At 37.4% G+C, this 19,744-nt stretch overlaps 1 long non-coding RNA gene across 1 annotated transcript in view; it reads right to left on the bottom strand.

Annotated features, from left to right (window-relative positions):
- Positions 1-15,071, bottom strand: part of LOC138445199 (uncharacterized) — a 29,759-nt gene extending 14,688 nt beyond the window's left edge. Inside the window, exons 1-2 of the long non-coding RNA XR_011258747.1 lie at positions 14,940-15,071; positions 12,826-12,982 (exon numbers count right to left, since the gene is read on the bottom strand). This is a non-coding gene — a long non-coding RNA (uncharacterized lncRNA). The remainder of the gene's footprint in view (positions 1-12,825; positions 12,983-14,939) is intronic.
- Positions 15,072-19,744: the final 4,673 nt, after the last annotated feature.

Here is a 19,744-nt window from a genome sequence, read left to right as displayed (position 1 = left end):
TGCAACCCCAAGGACTGCAGCACGCCAAGCCTTCTTGTCCATCACCAACTCCCGGAGTTTACTCAAACTCATGTCCATTGAGTTGGTGATATCATCCAACCATCTCATCCTTTGTCATCCCCTTCTCCTCCCTCTTCAATCTTTCCCAGTATCAGGGTCTTTCCAATGAGTCAGTTCTTCCCATCAGGTGGCCAAAGTCTTGGAGTTTCAGCTTCAGCATCAGTCCTTCCAGTGAATATTCAGGACTGAATTCTTTTAGGATTGACTGGTTGGATCTCCTTGCAGTCCAATGGACTCTCAAGAGTCTTCTCCAACACCACAGTTCAAAAGCATCAATTTCTTCAGCGCTCAATTTCTTTATAGTCCAACTCTCACATCCATACATGACTACTGGAAAAACCACAGCTTTGACTTGATGGACCTTGGTTAGCAAAGTAACGTCTCTGCTTTTTAATATGCTGTCTGGGTTGTTCATAACTTTTCTCCCAAGGAGCAAGTGTCTTTTAATTTTGTGGCTGCAATCACCATCTACAGTGATTTTGGAGCCCCCCCAAGATAAAGTCTGTCACTGTTTCTACTGTTTCCCCATTTGCTATGAAGTGATGGGACTGGATGCCATGATCTTAGTTTTCTGAATGTTGAGTTTTAAACCAACTTTTTCCCTCTCCTTTTTCCCCAGACCAAGGATCAAACCCATGCGCCTTGCTGTTGGCATGCATATTCTTAACCACCGGACCACCAGCGAAGTCCGTTCCCATTCTTTAGTAAGTAAAACTTCATGAGTATTTGAGTATAAATATACTCATGTCAATGGATATGCTTTCAGATAATAATTTGATAAATAGCTGAGCTGGTTTGAGATTCCTTCCTACTAGGGCTAAGTTTTTAGAAGAGAAAGCTCAGATCACAGATTTATTTTTCACAGTTTTGAGGTGTTAAAATATCAGAAGCTTGGCTTACATTTCCTTTCCTCTTCATCGACTACTCACAAGAAAAATTAGGCTGAAATTTCCTTTTCACTACTAATTTTTGGGCAGCCTCTGTTAGGTCGTACTTGGGCACTGTCTTACTAAATAAAATACTTTGAATCAGCCTTATTCTTTGTCAGTTTATCCATGAATCACTTGTTTTGAGAGGCCAGATGGTAGTAGAGGGGACATGAATAAGCCAAAGAAGCAGGTGAAATTTTGGGTGAGAAATGTATCTGTGAACAATGTGACTATATTGCCTTATAATGTATAACAAATCTGACATTACCCTTCTCTTTCTGATTTTCAAAATTTCTCCTGCTCTTTGAAGTTAAAAAAAATTTTTATTCGGTTCAGTTCAGTTCAGTTCAGTCACTCAGTCATGTTCAACTCTTTCCAACCCCATGGACTGCCGGGCCTCCCTGTCTATCACCAACTTTTGGAGTTTACCCAAACTCCTGTCCATTGAGTCGGTGATGCCATCCAGTTACCTCATACTCTGTCGTCCCCATCTTCCACCTTTAATCTTTCCCGGAATCAGGGTCTTTTCCAGTGAGTCAGCTCTTCCCATCAGGTGGCCAAAGTATTGGAGCTTTAGCTTCAACATCAGCCCTTCCAATGAACACTCAGGACTGATCTCCTTTAGGATGGACTGGTTGGATCTCCTTGCAGTCCAAGGGACTCTCAAGAGTCTTCTCCAACACCACAGTTCAAAAGCATCAATTCTTTGGTGCTCAGCGTTCTTTATAGTCCAACTCTCACATCCATACATGACTACTGGAAAAACCATAGCCTTGACTAAATGTACCTTTGTTGGCAAAGCAATGTGTCTGCTTCTTAATATGCTATCTAGGTTGGTCATAACTTTCCTTCTAAGAGTAAGTGTCTTTTAATTTCATGGCTGCAATCACCATCTGCAGTGATTTTTGAGCCCCCCAAAATAAAGTCTGCCACTGTTTCCACTGTTTCCCCATCTATTTCCCATGAAGTGTTGGGACTGGATGCCGTGATCTTAGTTTTCTGAATCTTGAGCTTTACGCCAACTTTTTCACTCTCCTCTTTCACTTTCATCAAGAGGCTCTTTAGTTCTTTTTCACTTTCTGCCATAAAGGTGGTGTCATCTGCATATCTGAGGTTATTAATATTTCTCCCAGCAATCTTGATTCTAGCTGGTGCTTCATCTAGCCCAGCATTTCTCATGATGTACTCTGCATAGAAGTTAAATAAGCAGGGTAACAATATACAGCCTTGACATACTCCTTTTCTGATTTGGAACCAGTCTGTTGTTCCATGTCCAGTTCTAACTGTTGCTTCCTGACCTGCATACAGATTTCTCAAGAGGCAGGTCAGGTGGTCTGGTATTCCCATCTCTTTCAGAATTTTCCACAGTTTATTGAGATCCACACAATTAAGTAATTTGGCATAGTCAATAAAGCAGAAATAGATGTTTTTCTGGAACTCTCTTGCTTTTTTGATGATCCAGCAGATGTCGGCAATTTGATCTCTGGTTCCTCTGCCTTGTTAGAGTATAGTTAATCCACAAGGCTGTGTTAGTTTTGGTTGTACAGCAAAATGAATCAGTTTTTTATATATATATATCTCCACATTTTTTTCAAATTCTTTTCCAATACAGGCCATTAGAGAGTATTGAGTAAAATTCCCTGTGCTATGTAGTAGGCTATTATTAGTTATGTATTTTATGTATTCCTACTCTTTGAATTTAATGTTAGTCTTTTTGTATGTATGATTTCATGATTTTTTTCTGTTTATCTACAAATATACTCAGACACAAAGATTTTATTTTTAGTTTCAATATGCTACTATACACATTATTTGGTAATTTTTTTTTAACTTGAAGAATATAAGATGAATAGCTTTTCTGGTAAATATGTATCAGTAAATCTATACTTTCCAATAGCTATGTGATAGTCTATAGATTTTGTAGTAGTTTATCCCCCTCTTCCTATACTGATATGGATGGATGTTAACATGTTTTACTATTACAAACAGTGCTGCAGAAAGCATTCATGAACATTTATCATTAGGTACTAATTATCTTATTTCTATGAATAGAAGTTTAGATATGGAGCTGCTGAATCAAAGGTTACACACAACTGTAGTTTTAACAGATACACCAAATCACTTGCTGGAAATATATCAACTTATATTCTCATTGCCCATATATGAGAGCCTCTGCCAAGACCAGGCATTAGTGATTTCTAATATTTGCCCATCTGGTGAGTGAAAGATAGCCTGTTATTATTGTCATTTTTTTCTTTGCATTTTGAAGATGACCAGGAGCTTGAGCACATGTTATATGCTGATTGCTCATTCAAATTTTCTATTCTGCCTCTGTCACTTACCCTTTGGCCATTCTTTAAATGCTTAGTTTGAGAGGCTCTTTGTCTACAGATGTTTAACAATGGTTAATTACAGGGGCTGCAAAGGTCTTCCTCCTGTGAGAAAATGCAATTTTTATCAAAGACACACTTTACATTTTAATGAAGTCAGGTTTGGCAATCTTCTCTTCTGGGGAATTCTAGATTTCATCTTTCTGATGAAGGTCTACAAATATCCTGTGTTACGTATATGTAAAATTAGATCCTGTAGTATGTGACAACATGGATCAACCTTGAGAACTTTATGCTCACAGAGGGACAAATCCTGCATGATTTAAAATAGGTATATGAGGTGTTTAACATAGCCAAATTCATAGAGTAGAATGCTGCAGGGGACTGGGAGGAGTGGGAAATGGAGTGTCCCTAATTAACATGTGTGAAATTTCCATTATGGAAGATGAACCAGTTCTAGAAATCTGATAATGAATAAGAACTAGAGGCACCGCAGTGTGCCTTTGGATTAGAGGACCAAGTTGTACACTTAAAAGTCTGTAAAGGTCTCATGCTTTTATTTTGTTCTCACCAAAATAAAAGTTTGAAATAACTTAACACACACGTAATAAAAGATTTAATGCATCTGAAATTCTTTCATGTAAATGGCATGGCTTTTTTCTGGATAGATAATGGTTGTGCCCATAACATTGAATAGTTCATTCATTAAAAACTGAAAATTTTTTCATATATTAAGATTTCGTTGAACTTTTCACTCAATTCCACTTATCCACTTGTCTGTTTTCATGTCAATTTGTTTTGGTGGTAGAGATTTTATAGTCAATTTCAATATCTAGTGAGGCATGACTCTCTAATAAGTCTCTTCCCCCTCAACCCCCCTTTTTATGATTAAAAACTTGGCAAATTTTCCCTTATTTATTCGTTCATACATGTTTTAGTCATATGAAATACATGATTATTTTCATCAATTCAAAATAAAATCTCATTGAAATTATGCTTGGAATTTCCATAAATTGTATTTTATTTTGAGATAAAACTGCCATTTTAATCATGGTGAATTTTCCATTTATGAATATAGTATGTCCTTCCCTCTGATACTCATTCAGATTTTATTTTAAAACCTTCAAATAGTTCCCATGAAGTTATTGTAGTCTGTTATTATGTCCTGGATTTATACATAATATATAGAAAATTCATATTTTTTAAATTAATTATAGAGTTAGAAAGAAAGACTGATATGATTTTTCCAGGATGTTGTGGCTTGGAGACTGTTTGATGAGGGTGTTCCATATACTTAAGTAAGTTGTCAGCCTTTTCAAAGTAATAGACCAGAAATAGAATTTATTTATCTGGAAAAATGCTTGCATCTCTGGTACTCAATGGAATGCTAGTTTTGCCTAAGGATTACAGAATGCCAACTTTTGATGTGTGTTTGTTGGAACAAGACTGAATTTCTTCCACATTAACTTCCCTTCAATGGAGTTTTCCTATGTGGTTGAAATAATCTTGGGGGAAATATTTATTTAAAAACAGCATACATATTCTATTTATTTACCCATTAATATTACTTTGGATACAAAGATTTTTCCTGTTGCTAAAAAAATAGTCATCTTTTAAAAGTTTGGATATAAAAATAAAAAGTTATGTAAATTACTTTATGTAAGTTTTATACTTCTTATCCTATTCATGTTCTTAGAGTCATAAGAAGGCACAGTGACTGCAATGTGCAGAGGTGACCGTTCTTACAACCAGGAAAGAAAATTCTCCTAGCAGAGTCATTATTGTGCATAGATTTTCTCTTTTCTTCCTGTAGTTGTCAGCTGCAGAGAATATTTGAACACTCAGGTTTATGGAGCAGCATCTATAATGTTTCTTTTTATCTCAAATTATTAACCTTAACCTTAACTGTGCACATCCCAGTCCTTTACAAAGGGTAAAGGAGGGTGAGCCTTTGTTACTGTCAGTAGACAGAGATTTTCACTGGAGATCTCATTGCCTGCTATAGTCATATTTTTTCAGGGTGTGTGTGGAACAAGCTGCACATGTAGAGTTTTATGGATTAATTTAAACAGCATGAGGGGCAGTGCTCAGACTTTCCTAGTTATAGGGCCTCATTTATTAAAAAGCAGCTATAACCATTGCTCTCATTGAAAACTCATATTCTGCTCTCCACGGTCATGAGTTTGTCAGTATCTTTATTAATGCCATTTAATCCCTTTTTAAAAAGTCTTGAATAATTGAGGATTATTACTTTTCCAACAAAGGTCTGTCTAGTCAAGGCTATGGTTTTTCCAGTGGTCATGCATGGATGTGAGAGTTGGACTGTGAAGAAGGCTGAGCGCCAAAGAATTGATGCATTTGACCTGTGGTGTTGGAGAAGACACTTGAGAGTCCCTTGGACTGCAAGGAGATCCAACCAGTCCATTCTGAAGGAGATCAACCCTGGGATTTCTTTGGAAGGAATGATGCTAAAGCTGAAGCTCCAGTACTTTGGCCACCTCATGCAAAGAGTTGACTCATTGGAAAAGACTCTGATGTTGGGAGGGATTGGGGGCAGGAGGAGAAGGGGACGACTGAGGATAAGATGGCTGGATGACATCACTGACTCGATGGACGTGAGTCTGAATGAACTCCAGGAGTTGGTGATGGACAGGGAGGCCTGGCGTGCTGTGGTTCATGGGGTCGCAAAGAGTCGGACATGACTGAGCGACTGAAATGAAATGAACTGAATTGAAGTTGGTGGAGAATCTCTGTATTTAATTAAAATAGTTGTTTTATGAGGCTGAGAACTTAAGACTGCTGTCTGGAGTCCTTAAGGGATTCTTTATTGATTTGTGCAAGGCGAAAACCAGCTCAAGACATTTGTTTCTGTGTTCTTGGGGGCAAAAGTATTTGCTTTATCTTTTTAAAATTAATGACACCCATGAATTGGAACACCAACCCTCCTTTTCAGAGACAAGTACCTTGCTGAAAAGCATTTTTTGTATTTGTGTTTTTTTTGTCAAATAACACTTAAGAAGGTATTTGGGTCTGATTATATCAGGAAACTCAGAGATTTCAGAAGCTCAAGTTATTATCAATCTGAACAAGAGCCAGATTAAGAAGCATTAAGAAAAGTCACTAAAATACGTTAGAAACATGCTACCAGTTAACTCAAATTTCCACTGCTACTTACGTAATTGATGAAATATCAGTTGTCTTGATCCAGCAAATAGAGACAGTGCCTCTAAGTAGCAATCTAAACACTTTTCATCTATGCCTCTCCATCTCTGTTACAACTATGTGCAAACTTCATGGAGCAATTCCAAGCCACTCTACCAAGAGACAAGAAACTTCCCCCTTCCAAAGTTGTTAGGCACAGTCAGTTGTCACTCTGAAACTGAATAAGATATGGCATGAGGCTGTTTTCCAAGATGAATGGTTTGTTTTATTATCTAAAGTTAAACCCTTTCAAATGTCTCCCAAGCTGCTGACTAGCTCAGAAGCACATGAAGTTAATGCATGTAATAAATTCCTTATTTTCAATGTGAGCAGAGAACATACAATTTTTATTAGCAGGAAAACCCAATTATTTTTACCTGACTAAGCAAAGTTCAAAGGGATTTATGTATTTGTGGTTTGAAGGAGTACTAGATGTTTAACCTTCTCAGAGCATCCTCAAGTCTCCCAATATGAGGGCCAGCTAATCCGCTAGTTCCTAGTCTCTGACCTGCATATTGATCTTACTAAGCTGCAGTGAATTGAGCCTACTCAGTCTTTCAACCTACAAATGTAAATTTGGGCAAGTTCAGAAACTAACCTTTAAAGCAGATTTGGTCTCTACATCTACAAGGGAAAAATGTGTCAAGTAAAAGTTGTAGCACTGTAATTCAATATTGCTGTCATATCCATCTCCCCTTTGTAGCTTAATCCACTACCCACTGAGCCAGATGTGGCCACTGAACCAAAAGTGAACACTTGACTCCTTTGTGCTCCTAGAGGAACAAGCTGTGCCCAAGTATAGCTGATCTTCTCTGATCAGATTTCATTTTGTAAAACTTAGAAATGAAGGACACACAGGGAAGCCCATATCCTCGACAGCTGATGTTGAAGAGATTGGAGGGCATGACCTTGTACCATGTGCTTGACTAAAGTTTGAGTAAGTAAAGGAAGACTATGTGGGGATTCATTAGAGGGGATCAGAAGGAGGGACCATTAGCCTCACAAGCGGGCATGAAGGCTTTTAGGTCCTTACACTCAGGTTCCCGTGATGCTGGGAAATATCTGCTATGACCTAAATTTGTGAGAGCCCCTCATTCTTTTAACTTGACTTAGTTTGAGCAACTGCTGCTTCTTGTAGCCAAAGGAGCCTTGACTGAAACAAAGATAAAGACATGCTAAAATGTGAAAGACTTGGAGGGTTGACCCATAAAAGCATCATGATTTACAAAGAACCCTGTCCTATACCTGGCTTCAAGTTCTGGCCCTCTCATTCACAGAATGGCCTCTAGAAAGAACTTTAACCTTCTGGTCACAGTTTGTTTATCTGAAAAATTGAAGACAGGAAAGAGAATCGCATTTCACCATCTGTGAATTCCCCTTGAGATTCTACATTCTTGGAATCTACTGCTTTTGTTTAATTTCAACTGGATACAATTTCTTGGTTTCTGCAAATTCTAGAGAGTAAAGAGAAGAAGGTAAAGGTCAGGGAAACTGGTGGTCCAGGAGTACAGGCTTTTGGATTGAAGATGAAAGGACCCTCAGTCAGTTTTAAATGTGGCATCTGAAAGATGCTAGAGCCTCAAGAATTCTGATTTAAAATTTAAATTCTCCCTGGAGGTGGACTGGTTTTCCCCTTTCTCCAGGAGTGACTATTCTGGATTTTTCAGATGGGACAAATCTAATCACAAGAATCAAACACAGAGAATCATTCCATGCTACAGTCAAAAAAAGAGGGAAATATGATTATGGAAGAATAGCCAGAGAGATGTAATACTATAGGCATTGAAAATGGAGAAGGGGACCATGAGCCAAGACTTGAAGACATACTCTTATGGGCTGGAAAAAGCATGGAGACAGATTCTCCCCTAGAAACTCCAGAATGTTATGCAGCCCTGCTGACACTTTGTTTTTAGCTCAGTGAGGCCTGTCTTGGACTTCTAACCTACAGAACTATATGATAATAAATTTGGGGTTTATGCCACACAGCTTGTGGTAGTTTCTTACAGCAGCAATGGAAGCCAACGTGGTGAACGTGACTGAGTGTGGCTGTGTTTCACCTTTTCTCTATAATATAGAATCATATTCTTCACTCCTGATGATCAAAGTAATGTCAGCAAGCATTTGCGATTTGTGGTCTGGAGCTGTTTTCACTGAACCAGAATGCTCAAAAGGTCAGTGGAAAGCAGACCAGGCCTGAAGATGAGATATATGGGTTCAAGTTCAAACTCTGCACTTGGTGATTGTGTAACCTGGGATGAGTCACTTAAACCCTCCGGCTCCAGTGTCCTCAACTCTACCATGAAGGGTTTAGTCTAAGATAACCTCTAATTCCTTTCAGTGCTGCTCCTTGATGACTTTTCTCAGTGCCTAACTCACACTGAGTCAATGTTCATGGGCAGCTCTGTCTACACACTCACATCCACTAGGAGGTGGAGTTTTACCGAAGCTTCCGTGAGTAAGACTTCTATGTGTCATGCTTAATTTTCAAATGTAGTTTTCTTGTTTTGGTGAAGGATGGGTGTTTATACGTACTTGTCAAAGGGAAATATTTTATCCTAACTTTTATGATTTTTCAACATTGAGTGAGATTTGAACAGTTAGATTTAGAATGTGAGAGACAGTAGCTCAAATTCAGGACTAAAAACTTCCAATTTAATTTTAAGCGCAATAGCAATTATCTATTTTACAGTTATTGGAGGGTAGAACTAATTGATTTCACAACTTCTTTTTATTATTCAAGACAAATTTTTAAATAATATACCTTTTCCTTATTTTACCCCCAAGAGTTTTGCCTTTCTAGTTTGCAAAGGAATTCTTCTTCTTCTTTTTATTTTTAAGAAAATTCTATACTATGTTTTTGACATGATATTTGCTTTTATCAACCTCAATATATTTATTTACATTCTTGACTCATTTGATTACTTTAAATTTTTTGTTCACAGATTTTAAAAAACCTGTCAACAAAACCTAAACATTCCTTAAGTTCATTTTAGTTATTTTGCCAGTAATAATAATTAAATGGGTGCTTGTTTATTACATATCGGATGGCTTTGGTCACAGAGGTAAAGAAAGTATCTGTTATAGTTTTGGAGTTATTCTGATGCCAGTTACAAAGACTTCATTTTGGAAATTCTCATTCTTTTTTGTCGTCAGGCAAACGACAGACTTGACTGCATTCCAGAAAAATCCTCACTTTAATTATTTTTTGATCTGAAAACCTGAAATTTGTATGAAATATACAAAATATATCTAACAGTAGTACTGAGATTTATTTAAACTGTTATACAATATTCAAGGATGTTATTATAGAATGTCAGAGTTGGAAAGAACTCTAAATTATAGTTATTATCATTGTTATTATACACATTGCTATTATAGACATTCATTTCATATCTTTTTAAGTAAAATGTTTACTAAACATACTTAAACAATTGGATTAGAAAATAAAACCCAAGTATAAGATAAGCTTAGAATAGACAATTCATTATATACAGATAATAGAAACAATTATGGGTTTCCCTGATGGCTCTGATGGTAGAAAAATCTGTCTGCAGTGCAAGAGATCTGGGTTTGATCCCTGGGTCAGGAAGATCCCCTGGAGGAGGATATGGCAACCCACTCCAGTATTCCTGCCTGGAAAATCCTGTGGACATAGGAGCCTGGAGGAATATAGTCCATGGGGTCCAAAGAGTCAGATGTGACTGAGAGAAAATACTTTCTCTTTATATTTAATAATTTACAACCCACCTCCCTTTTTTAAATTTACACTTTGGATTGCTAAGCATTCATGGTGATCTCAAGTCTAAAACAAACTACTAACTTGGTCTATAGATTGACACAGCAGTGGAAGGAGTGCTGATCTCTAATGTTAAGTCTTTCTAACCTTGTCTGAGTTCTTTCATTTTGCCAGTCTTTAGTTTTCTTATAGTCCAAATAAGCCCGTTGATAACTGGCTTAGATATTCATCAGTAATACATTAATTAGAAAAAAGTGCCTAGAATATATCAAGCATTCAGTAAGTCCTTATTATTTGTACATATATTCCGTTTGATTCCTAAAACATTATGCTTGCATAGTGCCCTTTAAGAAAAATCTGAGGGCTATTCATGACATTCACTCTATTTTATGAGGCTTAAAGTTTTTTGTCCCATGATGTCCTGCATGTTAGAATCTACATTTGAGTAGTGTATTACCTCACCTGCACTGTAGGCACAAGGCCATTAATGATATAATCTACCTAAAAGTACTGAAGTAGCAGTGTTGTTCTTGAGAAATCTTAGTGCATCTTTGTTGTATATTGGTACCAAGTGCATATGAATTCAAACATATTTTGAAATATATTCAAAATGCATTTGAATATTTATATTCAAATATAGAGATATATGAAGTTTTGCATTTGCCTTAGTCCTAAGTTTATTTTTTTTCTCGTTTATTTCTAGTTTATAATATCTGGTTTATTTTCTATAACTTTGTGTAATGCCATCATTCAGAACATGGTGGGATGCTCACACACAAATATACATGTATATGTGTATATACATACATCAATATCATTATTACAGTTTTTAAAATTCTATACTATGAAAGAAGAAGTGAATGAACTCTGGAATTCTGTCTAATTTATACGTGGTGTACCTCTGATTGTTCTGATAAGCTGGATATAAGAACTTTGTGTTGAAGAATTTAATTTGGGCATCAGGCTGGAAAATTTCCCCTTTAGAACCACTGCATGCCTAAATTATGAAATAGAGACAATATTATTAAAGTTTGTTTATGTATGTCTATAACAGTGTTTGAAACATATTCCCTTAGATCAAACCAATTAGCATTTAATTGTGTGATGACAATTTCTAACTACATGAATGAAGAAATTGGACTCAACAGGCTTATCTGGGGTCTTTCCAGCTCTCCCAGGCAGAGTGCAATTCTAGAACTTGTTGCTCACTTGCATCTGGAATACATTGCTGCAGGAGAGCATGGGGATCTTTCTGAAAGCCTGGGTTTTTTCAGGGCCACTGTTTTAGGAAATATGATGCCTAGGGAAGTGATTTACCAGTTTAATACAGGATGGGTTTATGGATTGGCCCCAGTGGTATTTGTCGGATATCTATTAGAACCAATGCTTCATTCTCAGTAGCTTTTCTTTTCCTGACCATCTTTCCTGTACGCCCTCAGTTTATGACAGCAGATTGCTTGCGAAGGTCATTTACCTGGGTCAGAATTATTGTCAGAGCATTAGTTGTTGCTGTTCAGTTGCTAAGTCGTATATAACTCTTTGCGACCCCATGGACTTCAGCTCATTAGACTTCCCTGTCCTTTGCTCACATTCATGTACATTGAGTCAATGATGCTGTCTAAAAATCTCATCCTCTTCCCCTTCTCTCTTTGCCCTCAATCTCTCCCAGCATCAGGGTCTTTTCCAATGAGTAGGCTCTTCTTATCAGGTGACCAAAGTATTGGAGCTTCAGCTTCAGCATCAGTCTTCCCAATGATTACTAAGGGTTGATTTCCTTTAGGATTGACTAGTTTGATCTCCATAGCATTAGTATTTATGGTATATTAGAATCTCAATTTTTAGAAATCAGAGCATAGAATAGACTCTACAATAGAATCACTAAGTAGAGTCCAGGGTTGAAAGCACAGGGACAAACATCTACCTTAAGTACTTTTGTATTTAAGTTATTGCCAGATCTCAAGCTTGGGTATCATATATATTTGAAACTAATGTTTTAATTGGCATTGGTTTGTAAAAGTGAGTTTAGTTATTGACTTTTCGATGGGTTGATTCACTGAAGAATACATAAGTTAAACCATATCAACCAATGTTTATATCTGATATGGAGAGGAAATATAAATAAAGTTTCTTTAAACTTAAATATTTATTTAAATATTTTTCCTTAAATGTAACTAATATGTTAAAAAATCTCTAATCAAATCAACAAAATATTAATATAAGAAAGAAAATAAACAGAAGGTATAAAGGAGACACAGCAGAAATATTTCCCATTATGTAGAGGAAGTTAATATATGTTAAGGTTGGTATTTCAGGTCAATGGAAAATGACTACTTAGTTACTAAATAATGCCATTGCAAGACTGGCTACTCACATGAGAGCAAAGAAAATGAGCCATTATCATGCAGCACACACAGATATAAATTTCACATAGACTAGCAACTAAAACGGAGAAGACAATGGCACCCCACTCCAGCACTCTTGCCTGGAAAATCCGATGGACGGAGGAGCCTGGTGGGCTGCAGTCCATGGGGTCGCTAAGAGTTGGACACGACTGAATGACTTCACTTACACTTTTCACTTTCACGCATTGGAGAAGGAAATGGCAACCCACTCCAGTGTTCTTGCCTGGAGAATCCCAGGGACGGGGGAGCCTGGTGGGCTGCAGTCTATGGGGTCACACAGAGTCGGACATGACTGAAGTGACTTAGCAGCAGCAGCAGCAGCAACTAAAAAAAGCAAAGTAAAATAAATATTTGCAAAAAATCTGGGAGACTAGATATGTCAATTTAGAGGCAAGGCAGACCTTTTCAACGAAATCTGGTTGAGAAAATATAGAATAAAATCAAATATGTTGATATTTGAGTATACAAAAATCAAGACCTGTTTTAGAATTATACTGCTGTTCTTCATTTTCACTCTTGAATTCAATCCAGGAATGTTTGATTGAACTCCTTGAAAAACACACCACATCTGAAATTCAGCCCCCTATAGAAACTTGTGGCTAAATGCCCAAGAAAAATACTTCTATGACATATAGAAATGGACACAACTTTAATTAGCTTAGGTGGAAAAGAAAAGTAAATGAAGCCTAATTGCTTTACCTTCAAAGGGATGTTAAACTACATCTCTGGCCAATTGCTACGATTGATGTTAATGAAATATAGAGATTAATGAATCGTGTGCTGTAAATAACTATGTTTATTTCTGCTAATCATATGAGGAGACAGGCAAATATTGGAACTTCCTTGTGTCCCCCAGTTTGTGCCACTTAAAAAAAGAGGACTCATGTAAACATTGATGGTATTACCTTTGGATCTAAAAATAGTTAAGCAGAGTTCCCTTATACTGTGGTTTAAAGGTATAGCCAGATTCATTATGTAATAAAAAATCTTGGGCAGATTTCGTGGGCTATTCTGTATATGGGAAAAAATTAGTTTGTATGAAAGGCAGAAGAGATTCAAAGACCAGTTTTGAGAATTTGTCATCCCTGATTCTTTCTGATTCTTTTGCATTTTTATCTAAACTCTTTTTTCTTCCTTAACGACTTTCATCAGACAGCTTCCCACCTGGGACTACGTTTATCTTATCCAGTTGTGGCATCAATTTCTAGACACACACACATACTATATGAGTAAGTGTGCATACTGGAGAAGGAATGGCAACCTACTCCAGTATTCTTGCCTGGAAAATCCCATGGACAGAAGAGCCTGGCGGGCTGCAGTCCATGGGGTTGCAAAGAGCTGGACATGACTGAGCAACACAACAACAGCAGCGACAAGTGTGTGTACAATGGCGAGCATTCATACTTCTTTTAAAGTTCAAAAAATATATCTATAAAAGTAAAAGGACAAATGAGAAGGATTTTGTTTTGTCTTGATCTCCTTAAACCTAAACCACTTAAACAGGAGACACCTGATGTGATGTTCTATAAGAGCACATCTTGTTTACTTCCACTCCAGTATTCTTGGACTTCCCTTGTGGCTCAGCTGGTAAAGAATCTGCCTGCAATGTGGGAGATCTGGGTTTGATCCCTGGGTTGGGAAGATCCCCTGGAGAAGGGAAAGGCTACCCACTCCAGTATTCTGGCCTGGAGAATTCCATGGACTCTATAGTCCCTGAGGTCACAAAGAGTAGAACACAACTGAGCGACTTTCACTTTCACTATAAGATAAATATATGGATCTGTAAGCACATTTTTGTGGCACAAATTCTCTAAAAACTACTGCTTTGTTTTCTTTCCTTTCCTCCTGTTTTCCTGCCACCTATTATACTATTCCATTGACTATGCACTAATTAACTTGGAGCATGCATTAAAATGGCATATGCTGAATTTTTATGGATCTCTGAGAGCTTCATGAATAGTGTCATTCTAAAAGTTGGAAAAATAGCCTAAAGACTGCAAATGCTCAGTCAATTTAATCAATTCCAAGAAACTCAGCAACCAGAGAGAAAAGCAGAATTCATAAGATATAATTTCTTTAAAATCTCTGATGGACTTTGACCTGATACAAAATTTTCAAGTATTAAGTTCACCAATTTTCCCCTCCTCAAAACAATGAGCCTGACATCATTAGAAGCAGAGAACAGTGATGTTAGAAATATAAAAATCTTGACATACGTTTGTGGAAACACTTCGAATCTGTTAATCATTAAACTAAGAAGTAATTAAGAACATGAACTTACCTTCACTGTCCTATTTTGTCTACTCTGGTTCTTCTCAAGTCTAAGAGAATACTTGAGACTTTAGCCTTTTTTTCTTCTTAATATGGTTACAAAAAGTACTTACTACCCATAATGTCAGCCAACTCTACTTCCTAACTAGCTCTTTTGCCTTAAGTTTTAAAATATCAAAATATGTGTGTCAAGAGCCAATATAAATACTTGAAATTTTAGGAAAGAGATATTGGAAGTCCTTTGGGATGTATAAATGAACAGATGACTAAGCTTATTTGTAACTTCCAATTTGGTTGAATGCCCAGGCAAATTCAGCTTCTGTTTTGTATGAAGTGAAAATTTGGGAAGTGAAAATCCCTCTTATTGGGTCTATTTATGAAATTTCTTCATTTCTTTATGTTAGAAATAATAAGTACGGGAAATATTTTCATGAAAATAGACAATATAATAATAATAGTTTACATTTAGTGAAAGGTTACTAATTTGTAAAGCACTGCTGTGAAGGACTTTGAAGGCATCACTTCATTAATTTCTACAATGTTCCTGTAAGGATGTTAATTTGATCATCTTTATCTTATTGATGAGAAAATTAAAGAACAGAGAATCGAAACAACTTACTCATGGGCACTTAGAAAAGGCAGAGTTAGGATTCAAACACAGGCAATCTTGATCTAGGATCTGTGCTTTTTACCACATACAGTGCTGTTTCCCACATAATTCAGACTCAAAAACACTTAGATTCAAACCTTGGCTAGATTACATGTTAACTGAGTAACCCTAGAAACCAGGCCTCGGTCTTGTCATCTGTAAAATAGACACAATAACACCTATTCTACTGGGTTGCTGTGAATATTAAATGAGAGAATCTACAAAAAGGAACAACAAAGTTCCTGGCACAAAGTTGATAGCAAATAAATGCCAGATGCTTCTATTTCCTCTAATGCACTGGCGTTAAAAAAATTAATGGAAAAATCCCCCTTTTCTCCTCAAATATGATCTTTATAAAATCTAGTTGAAATACATAATAGCAGATAGTCTATTCATTTTTCCCATGTCCTATAAGATGATTGCATTATGAGCACAGAAAATTGAATCTTTTTATCTCCTTTCCTTTCTTTTACCTGCTAACTGCTTAATAGTGATGTTTTTATGAAAGGATGAGGTGGGATTAGAGCTGAGGCAGAAACAGCAGAATTTGTGGCTCTTTTTGGAATTTTAATTATAAGTCCAAAAATGTTCCTTTGATTAAATTCTGGTATAAATTTTCTTGAAAAGATCTTTGTTTATTGACTCATAAATGAGAAATTATATAATACAGATTCCACATCTTGTAATCCCATCTCTAAGAAGAAAGTTCCATATGTGGGAATTCATGGTGAAATTGGCATGTGGAGAGGGATCTATTTCTTAGACAGACATCACTCAGATATGCTCCTCCAGCCAGAACTGGGTCTGTTTATTTAGATGAAGGGTTCAGGCATCTCTGATATCTAAATCTAAGGGCCACGAGTAGAGAAAAGTACAATTCACTGGGCAAGCTGAAAGCCAACTCCTCCAGCTGTGGAGTGCCTCAGCGTCAGGGTCTCAAGAAGCCAAGGTTGTGGTGAATTTGGAGGCACAAACAAATCATCGAAGAATGTGCCCTTCTCCTTCCTCCGTTCTCTTTTAGAACCATCCAACTTGAATATCTTTAATGTATCCTACATTTATCTGGTATCGGATACGCGGAAAAAAGTCAGCACTGCACTCTGTGGTGCGTAGGCTGTGGTTTGGCTGGACACGTGCATGGGTTCCCATCCCAGGCCACTTCTATCCACGTGAATAATGGTAACAAAACCCCCTTTCCATTTCCCACCCGCACACATGTCTGCAGAAGAAAAGACTAAACAAGATGTTCTTTTTTTATCTTAAGTGAAAACAAATAGAAAAATGAGTGGGAGAGAAGGATCTGGTTAAATTTACTGTAAAAGCCTCCAGAAAGAGGCTCTATCAGAACAAGGAAGAAATCCTTTGTTCTAGTTTTTGAAATACCAGTACATTGTCCTTGAATATTTAACCTGTAAGCTCCTCTCAAAATAAATGAAGTTCTTACTAACTTCTGTCTTCTGCTTCCTGTAATAGGTGCTGTCCCCAAAGAACTTGCAATTTGCTTTTTATATAGTTTTATTTGAAAATTTGTATTTGTCTGCAGGGTAGACATAGCAGAAGTGAGACAAGTGTTTGTATCTGCTCTCTTTCAAAATTCAGCTAAGCTAATGGCACAGGTAAAACAGAATAAACCAAAGATGAATAAACGAAAAGGATAAAGAGGCAGAGCAAGGAGGGAACAGCAGGTGAGAGATGACTGCAAACTTTGGAAGCTAGATGTTAGAGGATTTGTAACTGATTTAAAAGAAAGATGCAGCTGAGAGTGTCTACAGAAGGAACTGCATAGGAAAGGAAGGTGATTTTTTCCTGCAGACCCCATCTCCATCCTGAGATGGAGGCACCAAGTACTTCAAAAATCATGGAGCTAAAACTGGGGGAGTGAATTGGGATTTTGTGTAGGAAGCAAACTCCCAGGTCTTGGTCCCTTCCTGGAACACTGGCGAGTACTTCTCCACCAGTGCAGAGGCTTGAGGATTTATTTCTGTGGGAACGTTACACCCAGATTAGTTCTTGATTTAGGGAGATAAGGAGCAACAGTGAACCACTAGGCTGAAAAAGGGAATCAAGATAAGTCTTTACATGGATGGTGAATCACATGATCCTTAGCTCCCAGGATGCTGGTTCTCAGGCATCCACTTCCCAGGCAGGAGATGGGAGAAACTGAAAGGATCTGGGCATTCTGATATTTGGAGAAATAGCAGTGAGAAATCCATCTTGTTGCCTAGTCACTCTAGTGAAAACCATTAACTGACAGCTCTTTTCCTCCTTGCGCCTGATACTCTCTGCTCTTCACCTCTGCCTGCATGGAGAACATCCAATCATTCTCGTTTGTAGCCTCACCTTAAACATGAACTGATATTCAAGGATCACCAGGAACTATTCAGTAAAAACCTCCTTCATTAAACAGAGGTTATGATAAGCAAACAGAAAAAAAAAAAGAAATAAATACAATGAAGGGTAAAGAAACAGACTTTAACTTAACATGATAGAGTTAATATTCTCAGAGAGAGAAAGTTCACTGCATCCCTAGTACTAGAATTGGATGCTGGAAAGAGTAATACCGAGAACCAGAAAAGTCACGGGTATCAAAAATACAATACCTCAAATTAAAATTAAGCAGAAGACAAGGTTTGAGAAATGTCCAATAAAGCAGAATAACACAGAGAGATATAAACAAAGGAAAAGAAAAATTGAAACTCAATCTTTTGGTGAAAAGATTGTTTTGTGAAATCTTTAAAGGGCAACATTCACTCAAGAGAAATTATAAATTGAGAACAGGAAAATTGGAACAATCTCAAATAACCAATGCAAGGACATAAATCTCCAGATTAAGGGGCCTATCAAATCTACAGAGTAGTAAAAAAAAAAAAAAAAGACCCACATCAAAATTTATTAGAAAATAGAAGATTCTGGAAAAATCTAGGTTGATGACATGTCATATTTTTAATCTAGGCCCAGGAATGCTATAGATTGCTCAAAGAAACTGAGCTGGAGAAAAATGCAGAAATGCTTTAAAAATTATGAGGGAAAATATATCCTTCCTAGAAATTATAGTACTAGGTTATTCAAGGTCTTGAAAAATCATCTGTCCTACATGATTTTAAAGGCAGAGGAACCAGAGATCAAATTGCCAACATCCGCTGGATCATGGAAAAAGCAAGAGAATTCCAGAAAAACATCTATTTCTGCTTTATTGACTATGCCAAAGCCTTTGACTGTGTGGATCACAATAAACTGTGGAAAATTCTGAGAGAGATGGGAATACCAGACCACCTAACCTGCCTCTTGAGAAATCTGTATGCAGGCCAGGAAGCAACAGTTAGAACAGGACATGGAACAATAGACTGGTTCCAATAGGAAAAGGAGTACGTCAAGGCTGTATATTGTCACCCTGCTTATTTAACTTCTATGCAGAGTACATCATGAGAAACGCTGGACTGGAAGAAGCACAGGCTGGAATCAAGATTGCTGGGAGAAATATCAATAACCTCAGATATGCTGATGACACCACCCTTATGGCAGAAAGTAAAGAGGAGCTAAAAAGCCTCTTGATGAAAGTGAAAGAGGAGAGTGAAAAAGTTGGCTTAAGCCAACTTCATTCAGAAAATGAAGATTATGGCATCCGGTCCCATCACTCCGTGGGAAATAGATGGGGAAACAGTGCAAACAGTGTCAGACTTTATTATTTTGGGCTCCAAAATCCCTGCAGATGGTGATTGCAGACATGAAATTAAAAGACGCTTACTCCTTGGAAGAAAAGTTATGAGCAACCTAGATAGCACATTCAAAAGCAGAGACATTACTTTGCCGACAAAGGTCCGTCTAGTCAGGGCTATGGTTTTTCCTGTGGTCATGTATGAATGTGAGAGTTGGACTGTGAAGAAGACTGAGCGCTGAAGAATTGATGCTTTTGAACTGTGGTGTTGGAGAAGACTCTTGAGAGTCTCTTGGACCGCAAGGAGATCCAACCAGTCCATTCTAAAGGAGATCAGCCCTGGGATTTCTTTGGAAGGAATGATGCTAAAGCTGAAACTCCATTACTCTGGCCACCTCATGTGAAGAGTTGACTCATTGGAGAAGACTTTGATGCTGGGAGGGACTAGGGGCAGGAGGAGAAGGGGACAACAGAGGATGAGATGGCTGGATGGCATCACTGACTCGATGGA

Source organism: Ovis canadensis, chromosome 8, assembly GCF_042477335.2.
Source record: "Ovis canadensis isolate MfBH-ARS-UI-01 breed Bighorn chromosome 8, ARS-UI_OviCan_v2, whole genome shotgun sequence".
Lineage (NCBI taxonomy): Eukaryota > Metazoa > Chordata > Mammalia > Artiodactyla > Bovidae > Ovis > Ovis canadensis.
Note: the sequence above shows the minus strand (reverse complement) of the source record. Positions and strands in the feature narration are given on the sequence as shown.